This window comes from Pelobates fuscus, chromosome 7 (genome assembly GCF_036172605.1).
Source record: "Pelobates fuscus isolate aPelFus1 chromosome 7, aPelFus1.pri, whole genome shotgun sequence".
In the NCBI taxonomy this organism is placed as follows: Eukaryota; Metazoa; Chordata; class Amphibia; order Anura; family Pelobatidae; genus Pelobates; species Pelobates fuscus.
The window spans coordinates 160687287-160711290 of NC_086323.1; the positions used below are offsets into that span (position 1 = coordinate 160687287).

The 24004-nt window shown below is 42.4% G+C and overlaps 1 protein-coding gene across 1 annotated transcript in view; it reads left to right on the forward strand.

Moving 5' to 3' along the window:
• CFAP20DC (CFAP20 domain containing) overlaps positions 1 to 24004 on the forward strand; it is a 340832-nt gene that overhangs the window by 150492 nt on the left and 166336 nt on the right. The gene's annotated exons all lie outside the window — the stretch shown is intronic.

Sequence of the window (24004 nt, forward strand, 5' to 3'; positions counted from 1 at the left end):
CTATGTTAAGAAAACATCTCTCAGTAATGTGCAATATGCATAAATGTATAATCTACAGAATTATTTTCTTTTGTAATGCATGATGTATATGAGCAGTAGCGGAACAAATGTAGAGATGGCCATTGTGAAAGGATTTTATTGGAATCCCCCTATCGCAAAGGTGTCCAAAGGGTAGTTCTCCCACAATGCTTTGACAGATGGGGATCTACCATTTCCCCATGCTTGCAGGGTTGTATTTAGCACTGAGCAGTGTTTGTGTGTGTGTTTGAATGTAAGCATGTTTTTATATGGTTTACAGGGTTACTCATTTGCAAGCTGGAATTCAGAGTGAATTCAAAGTGAATTTCAAATTAAGGCCAAAGTAATCAAACTGGAAGCATAGCTGATTTCAATTCAATTTCAATTAAAAAATGTTTACATTCTAAAATTCTAACTTCAGTGAATAACCTTGTAAGTGTCCAGGTCTGTTTCAGTTTAACTATTTTGGCCCAAAATACACACTCTAATAATGCACATTACTGAACGACTAAATCATAAATAAATATCCATCAAAGAAGTGGATAAAGGAGTCTTCATGTAAATTTATCTTTTTAGGTTCTGTCTCGTACACTCAATAGGCACACTGATACACTCATTCATAGACATACATTGGTGCTCACTCACAGACACACCTTCTCAGTGACCATTCATTAGATCTCTATGTCTATGAGTGACATATAATTACTCATGGACACATATATAGGTATTGCCTTATAATCTCATCCATACAAAACAAGGTTCTTGCTGATACACTCATTCATAAACACACACTGATGCTTACTAATTGACACACACAAATGCTCAACTCCTTAGTGACCATTATATGCAATACTCATCTCTTACCGCAGACCCTTTAAACATGTGAGTTCTAGTGACTGCAATTCATGGCCTTTCAAGCGGAAGGTAAGCTGTCTCCCATGTGGGTCATTAATTTGTGAAGTCATGGCATCAGATATCACTAATGGAGTACTGGAAGGAATTTATCAACTGATTTCCAACATGATAAGAACTGTAACCCACAGGTGCTTTTAATAAAAAGGCATTAAGGACACATAGAATATGTGCAGCAATCACCATGATCCAATGTCTTTCTAATGTTAGTTGTCCTAACGCTGATAATACTGAATTTGAATACCATCTAAACAGGGCCAGCTCTTCCATTAGGTCACCTAGGTGGTTGCCTAGGGTTCCAGATCCCTGGGGGCACCTCTTGCAAACTTGCAACATGGTCAGAAAAAAAACGCAATTCAGGATGGCAGCCAGGCGCCAGTGGCCGCAGAAAAGCTTTCACTCACACTGTGCAGAACTACCTTCTGGTTAGTACCGGCACCTGGCTGCATTTGATTCCCATTTCATCAGGGCGTCCGTGCGCTTCCGCCCCCTCCACTGTGCAGGGAAGGGTTAATGAAGGAAGTGGGGCAAGGTGGCAGAGAGTGTCCAGTAGGTCCTGCACTGGGTCCTGTAACGGACCGTTTCAGCATATGAGGGGTTAAAATCCGTTTAGGCGATAATCCCCTTTTCTCAGAAAGGCACAGCTACTGCAGAACATCAAAACTCACGGATTGGATATAGGTGAATGCATCAAACTCCCGAACTGCATACCAGGGAATAAGATAGCACTCCAAGCTGGAACCTCACGAATAGCTGCTAGCAGATGAATAGGAAAAGCAGACATCAGCTTACACTCCTAGCAGTCAATCTCCAACAGCATACAGTGAATCCCCCCAAGAACGAGACAAGGCTCCGTGTTGAGGGTCAAGCAGTGGTCTGAGGTGCTGGGGCACCCAGCCTGGTTTTTATTACATGAGTACACATACAGGCCACACCCAGGGGCAGGCATAAAATAACCAATCACATACATGGTTCAGCCCTCACATCCCCTCCCCTCAGATAACATTAAACCCAATTATCCGGTACACTTTTCCAGCCAAGTTCTGGATGTACCCCAAAAACAGGGGGTACACCTTTAAATCCAGCATCGCTGGATAGCCCTTATTCAGGGGGGAAACATATCCATAATTCAAGTCATTCGGATGAACAGTTCGGGAGATATGGGGTTCCAAAGATTTGACCGACCGCATGGGTAAAGTATCCGAAAACAGTTCCATGCATTTTGGCCCTGCGGTCGGTCACAGAAAAGGGAATGAAACAGACAAATTACTGGTGTTATAGAGACTAAGGGGAATTCGCATGAATCCTGGAAGTCTGGAGGTCTCAGCGGTGTTTGCCTAGTCGAGTGTCCGATTTCAGTTCCAGACACTCGACGGCAAAACACCGCTGTTCGGTAGTTTAAGATGGCCGCCGCCACGTGTTCGGCTCCCGAATGGCGGCCACCCAGAGGACACAGACCACACTGCACTGATTGCCAATTACCCGTTTGCAACATTGTTGCAAACGGTAATTGGAGGCACACTCATTCCTGGGTGGTCTGGTTTTTCGGTAGTTTCACTCAATATACTGAATGGAGTGATTCTACCGAACAATCAGGTGAATGCTGCATACAAATCACCCAGGATAAACTTAACACATATATAAATACATATATAATATTACAGGCAGTACACTAGAATATGCTTCACAGTCTTAAAGGGACAGTAGTCCCAAAAGTCCCAATGTGTCCATAGATGCTGTTTAAAGGGCCAGTAGCAGCAATATACAGTACAATATGCCCCAAATAACCCAGGGGCCATAGTCAGTAGGTAGGAGGCTAGCAAACAGGCATCTCCAGGGCCCAGTGGCGAGGTTGGTTTTGTCACATCTCTCCCCCTTTCCAAAAAGACTAACAGGGTACCTGACCTCCTGCCGGTCAGTGCCCTTGTTAGTCCAGCAACCCACCCACAAAGCAGAAAAATCAGTACAGCCCACCCACAATAAATGGTTACTACACCTGGGTAGAGGAGAAGGTTGTCCATGTCCAGGTGCCTCACCACGGCTGTGCAGGGGACTGGTAGGCTGCCTTGGTGGGTTGCTGAGTGGGCAGAGACCAGCGGTACTCTGTCCTGGTGCCAGCACTACCACCGGAGTAGTCTGGTTGGAGACTGGTTGCTGGAGACGGATTGTCTCCCCCTTCGTTGCATAGCTCTGCTGCTGAATGGGGAGACCGGTTGTCTCCCCCTTGGATACATAGTTCTGTCGTGGGGGGGTAGGACCGACCATCCCTACCCCCTGTGTGGTAAGTGCAGAGACCACGGTCCCATCTGCACTGGTGGGGGGCTTACAGTCTCCCCCTGGTACATTAAACTGCCGCTGGGGAGAGGGGGTAACAAGCTCCTCTCCCGATAGAACACTCTGCCCATTAATAATCCGCCGCTGGGGAGAGGGGGTAATAAGCTCCTCTCCCATGCATACTTCCATCATCTGTGGAGGGAGACCGACTGTCTCTTCTCCCAATACAGTGTCCTGCTGTTGGGGAAAGGAGACTGGGCTCTCTATTCCCTGCTGGACACGCTGCCGCTGGGGAAAGGAGACTGGGCTCTCTATTCCCAACAATTCACACTGCTGCTGGGGAATGGAGACTGGGCTCCCAATTCCCAAAAAGTCACGCTGCTGCTGGGGGGTAGGGCCAACTACCTCTTCCCCCTGTAACTCAGCCTGCCGCTGGGGAGGGAGGACGCTGCTCTCCTCTCCCTCTACTTCACACTGCCGCTGGGGAATGGAGACTGGGCTCCCAATTCCCAAAAAATCACGCTGCTGCTGGGGGGTAGGACCAACTACCTCTGCCCCCTGTAACTCAGCCTGCCGCTGGGGAGGGAGGACGCTGCTCTCCTCTCCCTGCACTTCACACTGCCTTCCCGGCATATCACTCTGCTGCTGTGGGGTAGGACCAACTACCTCTGCCCCCTGTAACTCAGCCTGCCGCTGGGGAATGGAGACTGGGCTCCCAATTCCCTGCAGGACCGGTGGAGAGACCTCGGTCCCATCTCTACCGGCCACCTGGGGTTCTTCCCAGTAAATCTCCAAAATATCTTCCCAGCGGAATGGGTCTGGATCTGGGTCTGTCACTTTACTGTCCTGCTGAGCCTTCCCAATGGAGTGGAAGAGATCTCGGTAGTCCTGCTCCAGTTCCCACTCCATGTTTGCTAGGTGAGCCAGGTCTTGCTCTACCTCATGGGGGTCATCCCACTCATGCCTAGCCTCCCTCTCAAAGAAAATATCCTGAAGTCTGGTTTGCGCAGGGCTCCCGAAGCCAGGCTCTGCAAAGGACTCCCATAACAAGCCAGGACCATCAAACTCCTCTCCCTCTGGCTTGTCATGTTCGGCTGTCCAGGGTATATACTGTGCCATATACCACCAGAGCGCCTGGTAGGCATCCTCCAGCCACAGCTCCTGCCATACCCGGTGCTCGAGCTCCTTTACCCATTGCTCCAGAGGCTGCTCTCCCAGGAAGGGCATCCGCAGTGCCAGTCGTGTCTGCCATCGCTGCTCTTCACTGGGGAGACTCTTGCCCCGCTGGTACTGTACGTTATCCAGGGCCTGGTACCAGATGCCTTTCCTTATTGCATCCCGGTCATCTATGTCACCCTCATCGTACTCCACTGCTGGTTCCATCCTGGTGCTGTCAGGGTCGCTGTACTCAGACATGCGTTGCCCTCAAATTGTAAATCCAAAGAAATGGTGTTCGGTAGCTGTCCTTCTGGCTGTAGGAACGATCCCGCCGCTTGCCACCAATTGTAACGGACCGTTTCAGCATATGAGGGGTTAAAATACGTTTAGGCGATAATCCCCTTTTCTCAGAAAGGCACAGCTACTGCAGAACATCAAAACTCACGGATTGGATATAGGTGAATGCATCAAACTCCCGAACTGCATACCAGGGAATAAGATAGCACTCCAAGCTGGAACCTCACGAATAGCTGCTAGCAGATGAATAGGAAAAGCAGACATCAGCTTACACTCCTAGCAGTCAATCTCCAACAGCATACAGTGAATCCCCCCAAGAACGAGACAAGGCTCCGTGTTGAGGGTCAAGCAGTGGTCTGAGGTGCTGGGGAACCCAGCCTGGTTTTTATTACATGAGTACACATACAGGCCACACCCAGGGGGAGGCATAAAATAACCAATCACATACATGGTTCAGCCCACACATCCCCTCCCCTCAGATAACATTAAACCCAATTATCCGGTACACTTTTCCAGCCAAGTTCTGGATGTACCCCAAAAACAGGGGGTACACCTTTAAATCCAGCATCGCTGGATAGCCCTTATTCAGGGGGGAAACATATCCAAAATTCAAGTCATTCGGATGAACAGTTCGGGAGATATGGGGTTCCAAAGATTTGACCGACCGCATGGGTAAAGTATCCGAAAACAGTTCCATGCATTTTGGCCCTGCGGTCGGTCACAGAAAAGAGAATGAAACAGTCAAATTACTGGTGTTATAGAGACTAAGGGGAATTTGCATGAATCCCCTAGTTCGTGAGTTTCTTTCTACCGAACGGCGGGCCGTTCGGTAGTTTCCCCACAAAATCCTGGAAGTCTGGAGGTCTCAGCGGTGTTTGCCTAGTCGAGTGTCCGATTTCAGTTCCAGACACTCGACGGCAAAACACCGCTGTTCGGTAGTTTAAGATGGCCGCCGCCACGTGTTCGGCTCCCGAATGGCGGCCACCCAGAGGACACAGACCACACTGCACTGATTGCCAATTACCCATTTGCAACATTGTTGCAAACGGTAATTGGAGGCACACTCATTCCTGGGTGGTCTGGTTGTTCGGTAGTTTCACTCAATATACTGAATGGAGTGATTCTACCGAACAATCAGGTGAATGCTGCATACAAATCACCCAGGATAAACTTAACACATATATAAATACATATATAATATTACAGGCAGTACACTAGAATATGCTTCACAGTCTTAAAGGGACAGTAGTCCCAAAAGTCCCAATGTGTCCATAGATGCTGTTAAAAGGGCCAGTAGCAGCCATATACAGTACAATATGCCCCAAATAACCCAGGGGCCATAGTCAGTAGGTAGGAGGCTAGCAAACAGGCTTCTCCAGGGCCCAGTGGCGAGGTTGGTTTTGTCACAGGTCCACTTTTCACTCGCTCCCGCCCCCTGCCTTGTACTTGGAGTCAGGTGTGTGGGAGCAGGAAGTGAGGCTGATGAAAGGAGTGATGGGATAAGAGCAGTGGTGTATCCTGGTTTGTGCTGCCCTATCTCCCTGGGGGTCTAGTGGGGCTGCTGGGCGGGTGGCTGGCGAGGGAGCACTTCCTCTGAGCTGTCTGCTCAGCTCCTTCGCATGCCGCAGAGTGAGGCTGGGAGCCGGAATATGACGCCATATTCCGGCTCTCAGCCTCACTCTGCAGCGCGCAAGGGAGGTGAGCAGACAGCTCAGAGGAAGTGCTCCCTCGCCAGCCGCCCGCCAGCGCCGCCCCCCCAGCAACCAGCCCAGCATGTCAGTTAGCCGCAAGGCTAACAAGACATTTGCCTTGGGTATTTGGGGTCGTTTTTTTTTGCTGCCCCCTGGAAAATGCCGCCCAAGGCAAATGCCTTGTTTGCCTCGCGGCTAAAACGTCCCTGGATAAGAGACTGCTAACTGATATATACAATTAAGATGTGTTTATTTTAGAAAATACATGTGTGTGTTTGTGTGTATGTATGGGTCAGTGTGTGTGTGCGCGCGTGTCTGCAGGGGTCAGTGTGTGTGTGTGTGTGTGTGTGTGTGTGTGTGTGTGTGTGCGCCTGCATGGGTGTGTGTGTCTGCATGGTTAAGAGTGTGTGTGAGTGTGTGTGTGTGTGTGTGCATGGTTCAATGTGTGTGTCTGCATGAGTCAGTGTGTGTGTCTGCATGGTTCATTGTGTGTCTGCATGGGCCAGTGTGTTTGTGTGTGCATGGTTTGGATCACAAACACACATGGTTCAGTGTATGGGTGGGTCTGCATGGATCAGCGTGGGTGTCAGTTTACATGGGTCAGTGAATTTATGTGTGGATGGATCACTTATTGTGAGTGTGTGGACCATTGTGTGTGTGTGTCTCTCAATGATTGCATTTGTGCACAAAGTACAGTTCTAATAATAAAAAAAAAAGTTTAAAAAAAGTCAATACTTCTAAACGAACACTATAGTTTTAGGAATATAAACCCGTATTCCAAATACTATAGTGCTTCTGTTCCTACATATAATTAAGCCCCTCCCTATAAAAATGATTTAGGTAACATTTTAAAAAGTTGGTTTTATTGAAGTTTTTCAACCACCAAGACTCCCTCTGCACTGCTTGGCTTCCTACCTCTCGCAATGTCACCGATGGGTCAACGCTGGTCCAATCCAATGTTCCTCGTACAGGAACATTGGGGACCTGATGTGCATGTGTGGCAAACTATGCACGTCCAATGCGTCTCATAGTTAAACATGGTATTGCAATGTGACAGCCACTAGAGGAGTGTTTAACCCTTCAAGGTAAACAACGCAGTTTCTAAAAAATGGCATTGTTTTACCGTGTGTGGTAAAACCTGCAGGACCACCGCACACAGACCACTTCATTGAGTCCTTTAAATTATGGGAGAGTATAATACATGTTTATTAGTATTTGTGTATTATATTAATACTTATATTGACTGTGCACACACATATATATATATGCAAAATATTTCTAAACAAAAATTACTATAACACCCAAGAATTAATATACAAGGATAAAACAGATGTACTGTTTCTCTCAGCTGGTGACCAGTGATAGGCTAAAAGTGTCAGCCTATACTTCCAGATTATCACTGACAGCCTAGCTAAACCGTATTTATACTGTTGTTGTTATGGTGTTTGGAGTATTCCTATGATGAAATTTACAATTTGAACTATGCCTTAACAGGGTTATTCACCAAAGTGAGAATTGATGAGAATTTAGAATGGATTTAGAGTGAATTTCTAATTTATGGCTAAAATACCCAGATTGAAAAAAAAATAAAAAATCTCCAATTCAGCCATATTTGTGGTTTAGCTTTCTTTTTTTAACCTAAAAATGAAATTCACTTTCACTTTGAATTCCTGCCAATTTTATGTGATGCCATGACACGGACAGATCATATGGATTGGGTATTGAGATGTCACATCATGGGTGTAACGAAGGGGACGTAAAAATCTTTTTTGCCTACGGCGGCAAAAATCCTTGCACCGGCCCTGCATCCAAAATTGAAGAATTGCAAGCGACTCTAGTGCCTCTCTTTTTAACAGTCACTAGAAGTAGCATCTTTGCACCAGAAACTCTACATTCGTGCTTGTGGTGCTTGGTGCCTCTTTATAGACACCCCTTTCTCTGTCACATGCTATTGTTATGTGTTTGTATTTTTTGTGTGTGTATATACAGTTGCAAGAAAAAGTATGTGAACCCTTTGGAATGATATGGATTTCTGCACAAATTGGTCATAAAATGTGATCTGATCATCATCTAAGTCACAACAATAGACAATCACAGTCTGCTTAAACTAATAATACACAAAGAATGAAATGTTGCCATGTTCTCATTGAACACACCATGTAAACATTCACAGTGCAGATGGAAAAAGTATGTGAACCCTTGGATTGAATAACTGGTTGAACCTCCTTTGGCAGCAATAACTTCAACCAAACGTTTCCTGTAGTTGCAGATCAGATGTGCACAACGGTCAGGAGTAATTCTTGACCATTCCTCTTTACACATCTGTTTCAGTTCAGCAATATTCTTGGGATGTCTTGTGTGAATCGCTTTCTTGAGGTCATGCCACAGCATCTCAATCGGGTTGAGGTCAGGACTCTGACTGGGCCACAACAGAAGGCGTATTTTCTTCTGTTTAAGCCATTCTGTTGTTGATTTACTTCTATGCTTTGGGTCATTGTCCTGTTGCAACACCCATCTTCTGTTGAGCTTCAGCTGGTAGACAGATGACCTTAAGTTCTCCTGCAAAATGTCTTGATAAACTTGGGAATTCATTTTTCCTTCGATGATAGCAATCTGTCCAGGCCCTGACGCAGCAAAGCAGCCCCAAACCATAATGCCCCCACCACCATATTTCACAGTTGGGATGAGGTTTTGATGTTGGTGTGCTGTGCCTCTTTTTCGCCACACATAGTGTTGTGGGTTTCTTCCAAACAACTCAACTTTGGTTTCATCTGTCCACAGAATATTTTGCCAGTACTGCTGTGGAACATCCAGGTGCTCTTGTGCAAACTGTAAACGTGGAGCAATGTTTTGTTTGGATAGCAGTGGCTTCCTCTGTGGCTTCTTGTTTAGTGTTTTATGTATTGTAGGTTCGCTAACAGGGATGTTGGCATTTGCCAGTGACTTTTGTAAGTCTTTAGCTGATACTCTAGGACAGTGTTTCCCAACCCAGTCCTCAAGGCACACCTAGCAGTCCAGGATTTAAGGATTACCCAGTTTTGTCTAAGGTGTTTTTTCTTTTTTTTCTAAAAACACCTTAGACAAAACTGGGTAATCCTTAAATCCTGAACTGGTAGGTGTGCCTTGAGGACTGGGTTGGGAAACACTGCTCTAGGATTCTTCTTCACCTCATTGAGCAGTATGCGCTGTGCTCTTGCAGTCATCTCCTAGGGAGAGTAGCAGCAGTACTGAACTTTCTCCATTTATAGACAATTTGTCTTACTGTGGACTGATGAACAGCAAGGCTTTTGGAGATACTTTTAGAACCCTTTCCAGCTTTATGCAAGTCAACAATTCTTAATCGTAGGTCACCAACACCTCCAATCTCATCTCATTGATTGGACTCCAGTTGGCTGACATCGCACTCCAATTAGCTCTTGGAGATGTCATTAGTCTAGGGGTTCACATACTTTTTCCACCTGCATTGTGAATGTTTACATGGTGTGTGTAACGGATCGACGGGCACCCCGACTGGGTACCTCCGTTGAAGGATGCTCCTAGCGCTTCCTGAGGACTCCAAGCACTGCAGCTATTGCATAAAACAGGTACATTCAACATATCCCCAGATAGCTTAGATCTGAGCGCAAATTATTACTGAATGGTGCTCAGATCACATACATACAGTTCAATTGCCATGGAGCCAAAGTCTTTCACATAGTCTTTCGTTATACGAATGGGCTCCATGGCATAGCTATCTGGGGTAAAACTGCTCGCATAGGGAAAGTACCGAATGACCCGGCTTTCAGGTCTTTGCAGGGGAAAATCCAGCATTTCAACATGGGGCCATAGTCACAGGGCAGGAGGCCTACAAACAGGCTTCTCCAATGCCCAGTGGCGAGGTTGGTTTTGCCACAGTGTGTTCAATAAAAACATGGCAACATTTCATTCTTTGTGTGTTATTAGTTTAAGCAGACTGTGATTGTCTATTGTTGTGACTTAGATGATGATCAGATCACATTTTATGACCAATTTGTGCAGAAATCCATATCATTCCAAAGGGTTCACATACTTTTTCTTGCAACTGTATGTTATCTTCAGAACAGTGCTATAGCAGCTCTCAACCATAACTTCATTGTATAACTGTGACTTTTGAGAGATTGCATGTTTTGGCCAATACATTTGCAACAACCCTTGTGATTAATGATCACCATGGATTGGAATGGTTATTGATGTTTGCCTGTGATATATTGAAGACACATGCAAAAATGATCTTGTGTATGAAGATGGTTTCACTGTATTGCTAAATGGACACTCAGCTATACATCACAGCTAATGTGTTCTCTCCTGTATAACAAGATGCAAGCACACTAAAAATCTGTGTTCTGTTTTCATATTCTAGAATTTCATTATTCAAAGACAAGCACTTATTGTGAATATTTTTGATTTTAGACCGCAATAAATCTGTCTCAGCCTCAAATCGAAATAGTTTAGGAACATGAGCTCCTGGAAGCAAATATATAAATCAATAGAAGGATTGTTTTTAAATAGACTGAGCTCACTAACCCACTTTGTGATATCACCCATGATCATACTGCCGTGTGCATTGATACCAGGACTTCATTTTAACCTCTTCGGTTCTAGTAACATTTTAGGACTTTAATGGGCATGGGAATATTTAACATCTTGTCTTTTAGTTTCTCATTAAGTGAAGCATACATACTATACTATAATATATATTTTATGGGGCCAGCCTAAGGCACACCTGTGCAATAATCATGCTGTCTAATCAGCATCTTGATTTGCCACACCTGTGAGGTGGATGGATTATCGCGGCAAATGAGAAGTGTTCACTAACACAGATTTAGACAGATTTGTGAACAACATTTGAGAGAAATAGGCCCTTTGTGTATATAGAAAAGTCTTAGATATTTGAGTTCAGCTCATGAAAAATGGGGGCAAAAAATAAAGTGTTGCGTTTATAATTTTGTTCAGTGTAGATTAACACAGAATTTCAAAGGGGTGTACAGGCATTACTCCTGTAAGGGGCTCATTCAAGCCTAAACTGTTCAAACTATAGTTGTGGAGGCAGAATATCTCCCCAACCAGAGTATGATGAAGATACCTGTAGAGTGGGCCCCTTACCTGTAAGCATTGCTGGTCCCCTTTCACTCTGTTGTATGACAACGAGAAGGCTGTGACATCAGTATACTTCCTAACATATAGCCCCTGAAAACCAGAACAGAGTGGGCAGGGCCCTGAGTGGGCATCACTAGTGGCATGACCCATAGTGACAGTGTGACAGTCTGCCTATGCAGCCCCTACCTTCAGGTCCATGCCATGCTAAAGCACTCCCAGCATGGCCTAGTGCCACTTCACAGCACGAAACACATCTAATCCTTGCACAGGATCTAGAAAAGAGGACTGTCCTAGCACTTTCTCCCAGCACACAGAATTGGGCTCATGTGAACTCGCGGTCATGCCCCAATGATGTATCCAAGAGCACCTATTTGGTGCACGCAAATTATGTTGCAGTTGACTTAAAATGGGAGATATGCCGGTCTTGCGTATTCTGGCGCTCCCCTATGACATGTAAATGTAAATAAGGCCACTAGAATTTAAATACTACACTTTCTAGTCCCAGTCTTCCTGTTGTGGTTCTTGTTTATTGCAATAGAATGTTTGTGATATTTCTTATTTCCTGTTATTGTGGGGATTAGGTTAGGGAAGACCTGACCAATGATTTAGTAAGGGACCCCAGAATTTAAGATGGCAGCCCTGGCTATGGGGGTCTGTGCTATGGAAGGAGTACCCCTTCATCAAACAAAAACAATGTAAGAGAAAATATTAGGGGTTTTTTTTGTGTGTTTTTGGTTAATAAATGTGGAATAAAAATATAGAGAGGATAGAGCACAGAAGAAGAGGAGTGGAAAATGTAAATAAAACTAGGAGAACAAGCAAAAGTCCTGCAACATATCAATGTTTGTTCTTCCTAGCTCCAGGCTGTTTATCAGCCATGACATTTACATAATTATATAATTTTAAATAATCACCCAAATAGTTCCTGAAAAGTTTTATGTTAAACATGTGTTGTGTTTACAGTCCTCTCAGATATGCAAATTAAAGGTTAAACCTATCCTTAATGTATTTTTTGGAGGTGCATGTTTTCGCCTTGGCAAATGGCAAATTATAAATACACACAACATAAATGCAATTTTTCTGAAAACAGGAAAAAAAAAAAAAATCACATACACCAGAAGCACTAACCTTTGTTATATGCAATTTAGGTTTTTTATTATTATTTTTGTTTAAGCAAATATGCTTGCAAAATCCCATTAATGACTGTAATGTCAAAGATTATGGTTGGGTACATTATAATTTAGACTCATCATTGTTTTTCAGAAGTTGTTTTTTTTTTTGCATATATTACTGTAATCCTGCTCAAATGTGATCAACATGCGTTTAATTTATTTATTTTACTAGAGTGGATTTTTAATTTGGTTCTAATCGAGAGGCTTGTTTTACCCATTTTAAATTTTTTTACTTTTATAACCATCTCAATTTTATCAGCTTTATTAGTGTTCTTGCCACAATGAATGATGTATTACACCGATAAATAAACACAGGTAGATTTTACATAATGCATGCTATGCAGATTTGTGATACATTGTTATTGTTATTTTTAGACACGTGGAATTAGTTTTGGTCCAGATGTAAATTCGACCGAATTTCACTAATTTGGACATTCGGATGCTTCCAAATGTCTGAATTCCAGAAGTGCTGAATTTAAAAAAATGCCGAATTGCCGAGGTCCCGAATTTCTGAAGTGCCAAATTGCTTCGGATTTCTGAAAAGGGGCAAATCAGGAGAGGGAGGGAAAACTAAGGGAATGATGACAGGAATCTAACCCTAACCCTACCCCTAACCCTAACCGAATTGCTGAAGTCCCAAATTTCGGAAGTACCGAACCAAATGTTTTGCCCATGCACATCCCTAGTTATTTTTCACCAATTAAAGCAGCACTATCACCGTCTGGGGACTTTGCAGAATTTGGAAAAGTCAAGGGGGGTCCAGTGGGGGCAGGTGAAGGTGCTTTTTGCCTACCTGAACTTGTCCTGTGCTGGCGTGGCCACCTTCCTCATGCAGGGAGGCCAGAAGCCGATGTCACTGCTGTACTCTTGCACACGGTGCATTGATGTCTATGGATGGATCTAAAGAGCCAATTTCCCTGCAGCCTTTACCGACGACAGCTGCGGGATTGACACTTCTATACGGCGGTAGCTCCGCCCAGTGCCTATAAGTGTCAGGCATAGGACAAATGCAGAAACAAAGTAGTCCCTACTTTGCCTCAGTATATCTCTTGACTGGGTTGGAATTTCGGTGAAATTCCAACACAGACAATATGAGTATTTCATAAAGAATATATCTTTATGAAATACTAAATTTTCAGATGAACAAATTAAACAATATATAAATAAGTAATGTCTTAAGAAATGTTCACCTTCTATCTGCCATGTATGCCAGAAAGCCAATATATAGCAATACAGTTCATTAATTACAGTGAAGCTTTGTGATAGCCTCATACAAACCACACATTACTCTGTTTTCTTTTTTTTATTGTTACGGAGTTCTGTGATATGCTTATAAATACTGCACATTTTTGTGATGTTATTGCTTTGGATCTCTGTGATGCACTCATGAACACCACACAGTTCTGTCAGTTTTATTGTTGTTAAGTACTATGATATACTCATGCACATGGCAGTTACCAGTGGCATAGTGTGGTGAGGGGCCACATGGAGGTTGCCCTCAGCGCATAAATTCTTAGGAGTGCAAAACTGAAAAAAAAAAAAAAAAAGTAGTAATAATAAATACAAAAGAGCGCACCCTACCCCTCACACAGAAAATCTACCAATGTACGAACATACTACACATCTTTTTAACATGACGGGGCAAATAAACTTTGCCACGTAACATCTTACAGTATTTTTCTTCCTTATCGGTGGATTACATAATGCCTATTAATAGCGTGAATTCTTGTTTGAAGATACCGATATTATCTTCAAATGTAGACATTACTTTAGGCGTGAGGTGAATTTAAAACAATCCAAAGCAACTAGCAGTGTCACACACATCACAGAGAAAAGGCGGGTAGAAAAGAAGGATCGACGAGACTGTTAAGGGACTTGGGAAGTGCTAATGATCCACGGGATATAACGGGCACAATAATTGCATTACCCGTGGCGCTGGCAACCCACGCTACGCCACTGCATGTTACAGTGCTTTGTGATCACACACACACACACATATACAAATTGCTGTGATTTTTTTGTTCTACCTCTAGACTTGTGAACTTTATAACGTTACCATAGTGAACACAAGTAAATATTTGCGTTATAGATATGAGGCTATGTGATATATCCATATATAGCTCTGGTTGCTCTTATAAATTCCTACACACTACATATGTGAAGTGCAGATGTGCTCGCATATACACTGCTTATTATTGTGAATTCGATTGTGGGTTTCTGTTGGTGCAAAAACATTTTCAGCAATGGCAGAACTACCAGTTGGAAAGTTCACTTTTGCAACCAGGCCTTGGAGTTCCACCTGTCAAGAGTGTGCCAAATCCAGATGATGTCCCCTGTTGCAAAACCTTTATATTTATTGCCCATTTAGCAGTATACTAACAATGAAGTTTCCATAGGGAGCTCAAAGAATGCGTCACAACACTGCTGCAGGCTTATCGTGGCAATGCTCTGACTTTTTCAGTGAGCTCTGAACCAGAACATTTCATGCAGTCTGTACCCAACAGAGATGCAGACCACTCTCTCAGGAAAGCGGTCGTCAACGCACAGGGTCCACCAGAGATCACAACCCTGCTAGACCACCAAGGATTATATCCCCCTCCCTGCAGATATGTATAATGGAAGTTAAAAAAGTTTTTTTTTGTTTTTTTTTACTGTAATTAATATTACACACGCACTACCCCAACACACCACAATCACACCCAGCTAACCCATGCACAATCTTACACATCCACCACACATCACATTCAGGTGTGTGCTCGGGGGCAGCAACAAAGGGGGCTCCTTCTTTGATTCTTGCACTGGGTCCAAGTCATGCCCCCTTTTTTTTTAGGTATGCATTATAAAGACATATTGACCTGTTTACACATTTTTGAATGTCACTTGAGAGTGTTAGTCTTATATGTTTCTTGCAATATAAACTAGGAACAATCCAAACTGCAGTAGCAGCAATTCACAGTAAATAATAATAAAAATAAATCAATATTGGTGCTATTTGACAAAATGGATGTATGGCATGGAAACCAAAGTGGGCACCTTTGTTGTCAAACACAGTAAAGTGGTTCCAGCTAAAAAAAATGAAGAAGAAAAAATGGAAATATTTCTGTTACTTTATTGCTTATCAGAAGAAAAGCAGGGGAAGATCAGAGAGAGTAATACAATCCACTTGCAATTTAAAACATGCAGATAAGGGAAATGCATTTTATACGATATATATTTTTCTTTCAGAAGGTTCCTCTTTGGGACACTGTGGGAATGAAGATAAGCTGCCTGTTCAGATCCATATGCCATCCTGTGAAAGAACGCATAGGGCACCAACATTAAATAACTCCAAAGTGCAAAATTCTGATATTCACAAGATGAATATTACAGAAGGATTAGAGGGTATAAGACAAAGTAGATAAATTAGCTCTAAGAACTGGAAAAAGGAATTCACCAAATCCTATAAAACATAAATAAAATACACCATAAAATATAGTGTGGACATCCAGGAGCTAAAATGGTATATAGAGGATAAAATTCAGATAATAAATAGTTAGTAGATACAATTATCCAAAATAATTTGTAACCCTTGATGGAATGTCCATAACATATATTAAATAGTCCAGAATAAAATATAAGTCCAAAATGAAATATAAGTCCAAAGTTCCTATTGCATAAGTAACCCGAACCCTGTTTGTGAAAACAACACAGGGCTGATGGTACCTATGTCTTATAAAATACTTTTAGCAATTAGTTCCTTATACTAATATGCTCTATCATATATCTTAATCATCTTTTATATACATAAAAGTAACATTGTTACAATGGCACCTGTCAAGAGGTGGGACATATTAGGCAGCAAGTGAACACTGCGTTCTTGAATCTCATTGTTGAAAGCAGGTAAAAAGGGCAAGCATAAAAATCTGAGTGACTTTAACAAGGACCAAATAGTGATGGCTAGACGACTGGGTCAGAGCTTCTACAAAATGGCAAGTCTTGTGGAGTGTTTCCAGTATGCAGTGGTTAGTACCTACGTAAAGTGGTGCAAGAAAGAACAACTGGTGAACTGGCATCAGGGTCATTTGCACCCAAGTCTCATTGATACACATGGGGAGCAAAGGCTAGCATGTCTGGTCCGAACACACAGGAGACACAATGCTGCATAGCTGCAGACTGGTCAGAGCACCCATGATGACCCCAGTTTTCTTTTACATCATGTTGATGTAATGTTTACCTGGGAAAGAGATGGCATTATGGGAAGAGAAGACGCATTATGGGAAGAAGGCAGGGCAGCGAATACAGTGTAATGCTGTGGGCAATTTTCTGCTTGGGTCATTCATGTGGCTGTTACTTTGACACGTACCACCTACCTAGAGATTGTTGCAGACCATGTACACCTCATCAAGGCAGTGGTGCTCTCTGATGGCAGTCAGCTCTTTCAGCAAGATAATACATCTTGCCACACTGCAAAAATAGTTCAGGAATGATTTGAGCAACATAAAAACAGAGTTTAAGGTGTTGCCATGACCTCAAAATTCTCCAGATCTCAATCCGATTGAGCATCTGTGCTGGAACATCAAATCCAATCCATGGGGGTCGCACCTCGCAACTTGCAGGACGTAAAGGATCTGCTGCTAATGTCTTGGTGCCAGATACCATAGGACACGTTCAGAGGTCTTGTAGAGTCCATGCCTTGACATATCAGAGCTGTTTGGGCAGCACAACGGAAAGTGTAAGAGTGGCAAAAGAGGAAACATTTGATACAAGATGAGTGAGAGAAATAAGTATAATAGGATTATTTCGATTGGTTATAGAAAGCCTATATGATATAGGAGTAAGTCAATGGGGGCCCATCTTTGATCAGGAGTCCAGTCAGATGTTGGGGTCTTTAACAATAACTGGGCACCCTGTTTGATGTGAATCCATGGGCAGGAAGGGAATTAGTCACTTCCTTCCAGCTTACCAACAAACTGCGCGGGAGAGAGCCTGGACCAAACTCCCATCAGTCTCAGAGGTATACCACTGGAGCCCAGGGAAGACACCCTCCTGCACTTAAAAATATGTAAATTTTGATATATGTGTGTATTTTTCAGTATGTGTAGATGCAAGTGTGTGTACACTTGTGTATCTCTGTGTATGTGTATATACATGTGCATATCTGTGTGTGTGTGTGTCAGTGTGTGTACATTTGGGTATCTGTGTGTGTTAATGTATGTATAAGTGTGTATCTGTTTGTATGTGTCAGTGTGTATATGGTTGCATCTGTGTGTGTTGTTGTTCATCTGAGGTTGCACTTACCTAATTTTAAGACCTGCTATAGATCAGAGGATTGTTATTATGACCTGATATGTAGAATTCAAAGAGGGTGTACGTTCTTTTCCCAATGACTGTATGTGTGTATATATATAAAGTAACTTTGCAACGAATCGTGGAATTCATATGCTTTTACTGACAAGGGAACCAAATCAAGGAATATTGTTGGAAGTTTGCAAAGCTTGTCTCATTCAGTGCCATTATTCTGTTAGTCTGCAATTAGACACTCCAACATCATTTTGACTGAAACTAATTGGATGATTAGTTGATGATCCCAGCATTTATCTTGTTTGCTGCAATAGTGTGAGCACGCAGTGATTTACATATTTCCTAAAAATACACTTTATTTTTTTACATTTTCATGGCATTCAAAATATTTTCAGGAAACAAGAGCATTGAATTCAGTCATGTAGCTGGTAAGTAATGTTTTGCAAGCTGCATGGTGGAAATCAGGGATGGAATACATAGGTATAATTTAGACCTCTAGATGCCACCCACTTGTAATAATGCTGACTGTAACTCCCACCATATGCAGTCAGGAAGCATTACAGTGCTATGGATTTTGCTGGCGCTATATAAATAATAATACAAAAATAATTAGCCATATAAACAAGTGGGACCAGGCTTGGACTGTCCATTGGCAAACCGGACAAACAGGCACAAACCCGGTGGGCTCTGACTGCCATGGGTCAGGAAGCATTACAGTGCTATGGATTTTGCTGGCGCTATATAAATAATAATACAAAAATAATTAGCCATATAAACAAGTGGGACCAGGCTTGGACTGTCCATTGGCAAACCGGACAAACAGGCACAAACCCGGTGGGCTCTGACTGCCATGGGCCAAGGTCAACCAGGGAGATCACAGAGAGGCCTTTGCTGATTTTGCATGAGTGCAAACAGAGGGTTGGCACAGCTGATGAGCAGATCAAGAACCTCCCTCAAAAGGCTAGCCTTCTGTACTGCTCCCAGAAGTGATCAGAGCATTCCCACGGATTACCACGGCAACACTCTGATACTTTCAAAACAGCCCATATGAAGAAGCATTCTGCAGAGCGCTCAACAGAACCACCAGGGATCATTGTTCAATTAATATAATTTTTAAATTTAAACCTCTATATGCAACCACCCTAATAACAGCCCCTATATCCAACGCAGAATAGTCCCTCCCCTCAGTACAGACCCTTACTCCCCACTGTACAGGCCCTATGCCCTATGGTACAGCTTCTATACCCTCACAGCGTTTCCTCTGTTGACACAGTATAGCCCCTATCTCCTCTAAACAAAGTATAGTTTCTATCCCCAACACTGCATCCCCTTTCCCTCACAATGCAGCCCCTGACCTATCCAGGGCTGGACTGGGAACTAAAAGTTTTCTTTAGCAGCCCAAAAATGCGTCACACCAGCATAGTGTGCTGATACAGAGTTAGAAAAGATAACTTAAAATTAAAATGTATTACTCCAACGTGAAAAAAAACACTCATAGGCTTCAAAAACTAAAGTGCAGATTTATTTTAAGCAGATGTGCCTTTGCATGTAATCAATGTTTCAGTCCATCTACCTTGACATATTAAGTAAAGATTGGTAAAGGGACTGAGATGGTGAATGTATGTAGGGCACAACTGTAAAAAATGACGTTATCTGGTTTATTTTTAAGTCCTGTGGTTGCGCTCTTCACTTTGAATATGTTATTGTGCTGAAGTATGCACCTAGCAACAAGACTGGGACACCGTTTGCTCATTACATGTTACAAATTAATGACATGTCTCTATGTATTATGCATATATAAATGTACATTAATATATGTGTAAATATTATAGGCATAATTACATTTATATAACTAATACACACATTAATATACATAGCCCCTATGTGTGTCTCTTTCTACCTCCAGCCCCTCTGTGTGCCTCTGTATCTCCCCCCAGTCCCTCTGTATGTTTCTTTCTCCCCCTCACTGCTCCTCTGTGGCCATGTCTCCCCTCTCCTTCCCAATCTCTATCTTCCCCCTCTGTCTATTTTTCCTCTCCTCCTGTGTCTCTCTCTCTTCCCCCTGTTTCTTTCTCCCCCCTCCCCTGTGTGTCTCTCTTCTCATCTGTCTCTTTCTCCCCCTTTCCCCTGTGTCTCTTCCCCCCACATCTCTCTTCCCCTCTGTCACTTTCTCCCCCCTCCACCATCTTTCTATTCCCCCTCTTTCTCACCTCTTCCCACTTTGTCTCTTTTTCCCTCCTTTCCCTGTGTCACTCTCTCTCCCCCTGTGTCTCTCTCCCTCCCCTCCCCCTGTGTCTCTCTATATTCTTCCACTGACTATTTCTTCCCTCTTCCCCTTTGTCTCTATTCCCCCTTTCTCTCTCTTTCTTCCCCATCCCATTTGCCACATCATACTGTACTGGGAATTGTGGGAACCGCGAAGGAGTATGATAGAAAGACATGCTCCCTTCTTCACTCCTCCTATGCTGACAGCATTAGTGAGGGTGCTGCTGGACCGGCGAGGTGGCCACCCAGCCCGGCGGCACCAGGGTGGAACGTGGTCGCCCCCCTCAGAGTGTGCCACCGGACTGGCCACCCAGTGGCACCTACATGCGTAGCCCACCAGGATATTTCCCGGTATACACTGAACTGCAAAATAGCCCCATCCACACACTCACAACCGTACATGCACATAGCACCACAGGTAGCCTACATGGCACACATTAACACCACAAATAATCTACAGACTGATACAATATGACATGCAGTCTCCCCCCTCCCCCCCCCCACACATTTGTACAGATTCTACCCTTTTTGTATTCATTGCTGTTCCTCCAAGTCAAGACACCAATGTTATGGACCAAAATGCCAATCTCATTCTCAAACACTGTAAAATCAACTATATTTACTATGTTTCCATTAGATGAAATTCAATGTACTGTTAGAAGAACTGCTTGAGAATTATTTACATAACAAAGCATCTGGTGACATTTTCAAATTGGACATATATTCACATTTATATAGATGACATAGCTTCAGTTAGAAATAAATATCTGGAGGTTTATTTCTTTTTCCCACATTTTGCTGGTTGGTTTACTCTGTTCCACTACTTAAATAATAAGCTTTTATGACTCTACGTTATGCTATAGAAATGCAGTCTCATTAAATAGTTTATTTGATATACAGGGTGACAACTTGCTTTTCCCTTTACCAAGATGGCAAGTGCTCTAGTATGAGAGAATATGCTTCTCCTTCCCACAGCCAAAAATGTTGCACCATAGAGACAATGCTGTGAGTATGAGGAGAGAGAGGATTAACAAAAATAAATAAAAGATTCATTGAGGTTTCCGATATATAATTAAAAAGCAGCTGGCCAAGCTCCAGATGATGAGCTCCTATTTACAGTGGAACACATTCGATAGAGCCAGGACATTGCTGAGCCAATAGAAACATTTAATGAGTTATGGTACTACCTGAGTAACCCACTTCAAGGAAATCTGTCTCTAGTTAATACTTAACTGTAGAGGGATTGTTGTGACGAAGCAGTAAAACATCTGTTTTGTATGAGAGAACCTGTGAATTACAGAATTGTGTCAAATATCTTACACGAATATTGGCATATAAAAGGGCAGTAGCACCAAATATATATATATTTTTATTTCACTGCTCCGTTCTTCTTTATAGTTCATGATATTTCTACCAACTCCTTCACATCTTCTAGTTATTCTTTCTTCCCTACGTTCTCCTTGCATTTTTCCTATAACATTTTCTTCCTTCTAATTTTCCTTTGATTCTCATCTTAAAGAATCTTTGAACCTTTTTTTTGTATTCATTTCTACCTACTTGACATACTGTCACAAACACTGGGAAAGGTTTCAGAGAGAGGTACACACATTGCATCCCTTTGTAATGATTATATAAATGGACAGTACTGATTACTTATCAATTGTTTGCCTTAATGTATGGGTACCACCAACCTGGCATCCTTCCATTATGCCCTATCCATTGATGCAACAGGAGGGGATTTTGAACATCAATATTAACACGTTGCTAGGTCCACTTCTCTCTGTATACCGGCTAACTTGTATACAACAACTGCAAGTGTCAATAACACTGCGATCAAAATTAGTGCATGCTTTAGTGGTTCACTATTTGTGGTATGCTTCACTGTATATAACAAGGTGTTATGCCCCAGCAATTCATGCAAGCATTCAGCTTATGTGACTTTGCTACCTTTTCACTTGATTTCACGATCGCGCTTTCTACAAATTGACAATAAAGGAATTTAGTTCAAAGACCCACTACATGATCAAAGTATGGTAATTGTTGCATGCATAAAGTATTTAATTATATATCATAATCTGTGGATGTAGCACTAGAAAACCTGTCTCCTTGGAACCTTGTGAAGAATCTCTCCGAAGGGCCTTTTGAACTACAAACCATATGAATCTAATGAACTGTTTGAAATGTCTTGTGTTCATCAACCCAAAAGCCTGATTATCCATAGCAGTACTTAAATGTAATGACTTCTCCCTGCTTACCATGCAGGCCTCCATCCTGGCACTGAGTGAAACAGAACATGACAAACTTATTTCTCCAGACCCAGTCATTAGGTCTTACCGCAACAGTCATTAAAAGCCTTACATTGGGAGACCAGCTGTGCTACACGGTACCAAGCTTTTTTTAAACAAGATAAATGATCATCATTTCGATAATGCAACCACTTTCAAATGTACCGAAATACATGAATCATCTAGGATAACCCTAGTTCATGTTTAAAATGTGCTCCGAGTTAGCTTTATTTCAGTGTATTCGCATTTAATGCCATTACTTATATCGTTCTATCGATCGCAGAGTCAAGGCATTTCAGCACCCCATGCATTCCCCCTATGTGGAACATAGACTCATTATTTTATTCTCACCCCCACCCTTGCATCTGCTGAATGTTCCATGCCCTACGTAGCAAGTGCTGAATTTTAAACATCACTCTAGCTAATAATGGGTTAACTTTTCTGTCCAAACACAAACTGCGGCTCCCCCCCACCTTCTTCATCTGTTCCATTTAAAGACTGAGCACATTAGGTTAGAACGTGGTCAAGAGAACTCTATGAAATAGTTATCTTCATGCATTTTTTATTGGTCTATCAGTCTTCACGAGGGATAAAATTTAAAAGTCAAATTAAAACTGTAGCTAATGGGCCTCTTGGGGAAAAAAAAAATGTAAAACTTCTTTAACTTTTTGAGAGGCTTTAGAAACCTATAAGCAGATCACATGAGCCTCGAGTGAATTCATTTGCATTCCACAGTCAATGTCCAAGAAAGCGATTGGAAAACCATTACAATAAATGAACCATTTTCAACTCTTATTACATCAAAGGATTAAAAGCCTTAAAGGACTTCCTGCAAGGCAGGTGTTAATTATAATTTCAGACTTGTAAATTTCTCGCACATTATCACAACCCTAACTGACAATGAAATGCAAATGAGTTGCCCTTAGCGAGGACCAGTCATTTTAATCAAGAAATTAAGAAAATAGAGATAGTGTAACTGGACAATAGTTTGATTTCCTTTAGTGCAATGATATCTCTTAGATAGCATAAAAAAATATGTATGCTAGTAGACAATGCAACAAGGCATGATTTGAAACCGACACTAAGTGGAAAATGTTACATGAAAGAACATATTTTTTTTTAGATTTTCAAAGGTGTTTTCTTATTGCTTTGAATATCCTTAAATTTGTCCTAAGGACATTTTAGGCATCTGCTTTTGTATTCTGTAATACAGAGAGTGGAGGAGTAAAATTTTAAAATTGGAGTAACCCTCGGGAACATTAGATTGGTTTCTGACATAATTGCTATACTTAGAACTCAGCCCTGGCTGTTTTATTTATTAATTGTTCTTAATATTTGTAAACCTGTAAATGGAAGGGGTACAGAAGAAAAAAAAAGAGTAGGTAGTGAGGGGATTTTTTGGCACTGGCAAAGAAATTATCATATAGAATGTAAATTACTAAGTTTGATAAACATGGCATTAGTACAAGCAATTATACGATGTAGCAGGAAAACATGTTTGTGGGAATATGTGATTGGTACGATCGGGAGTGTACAT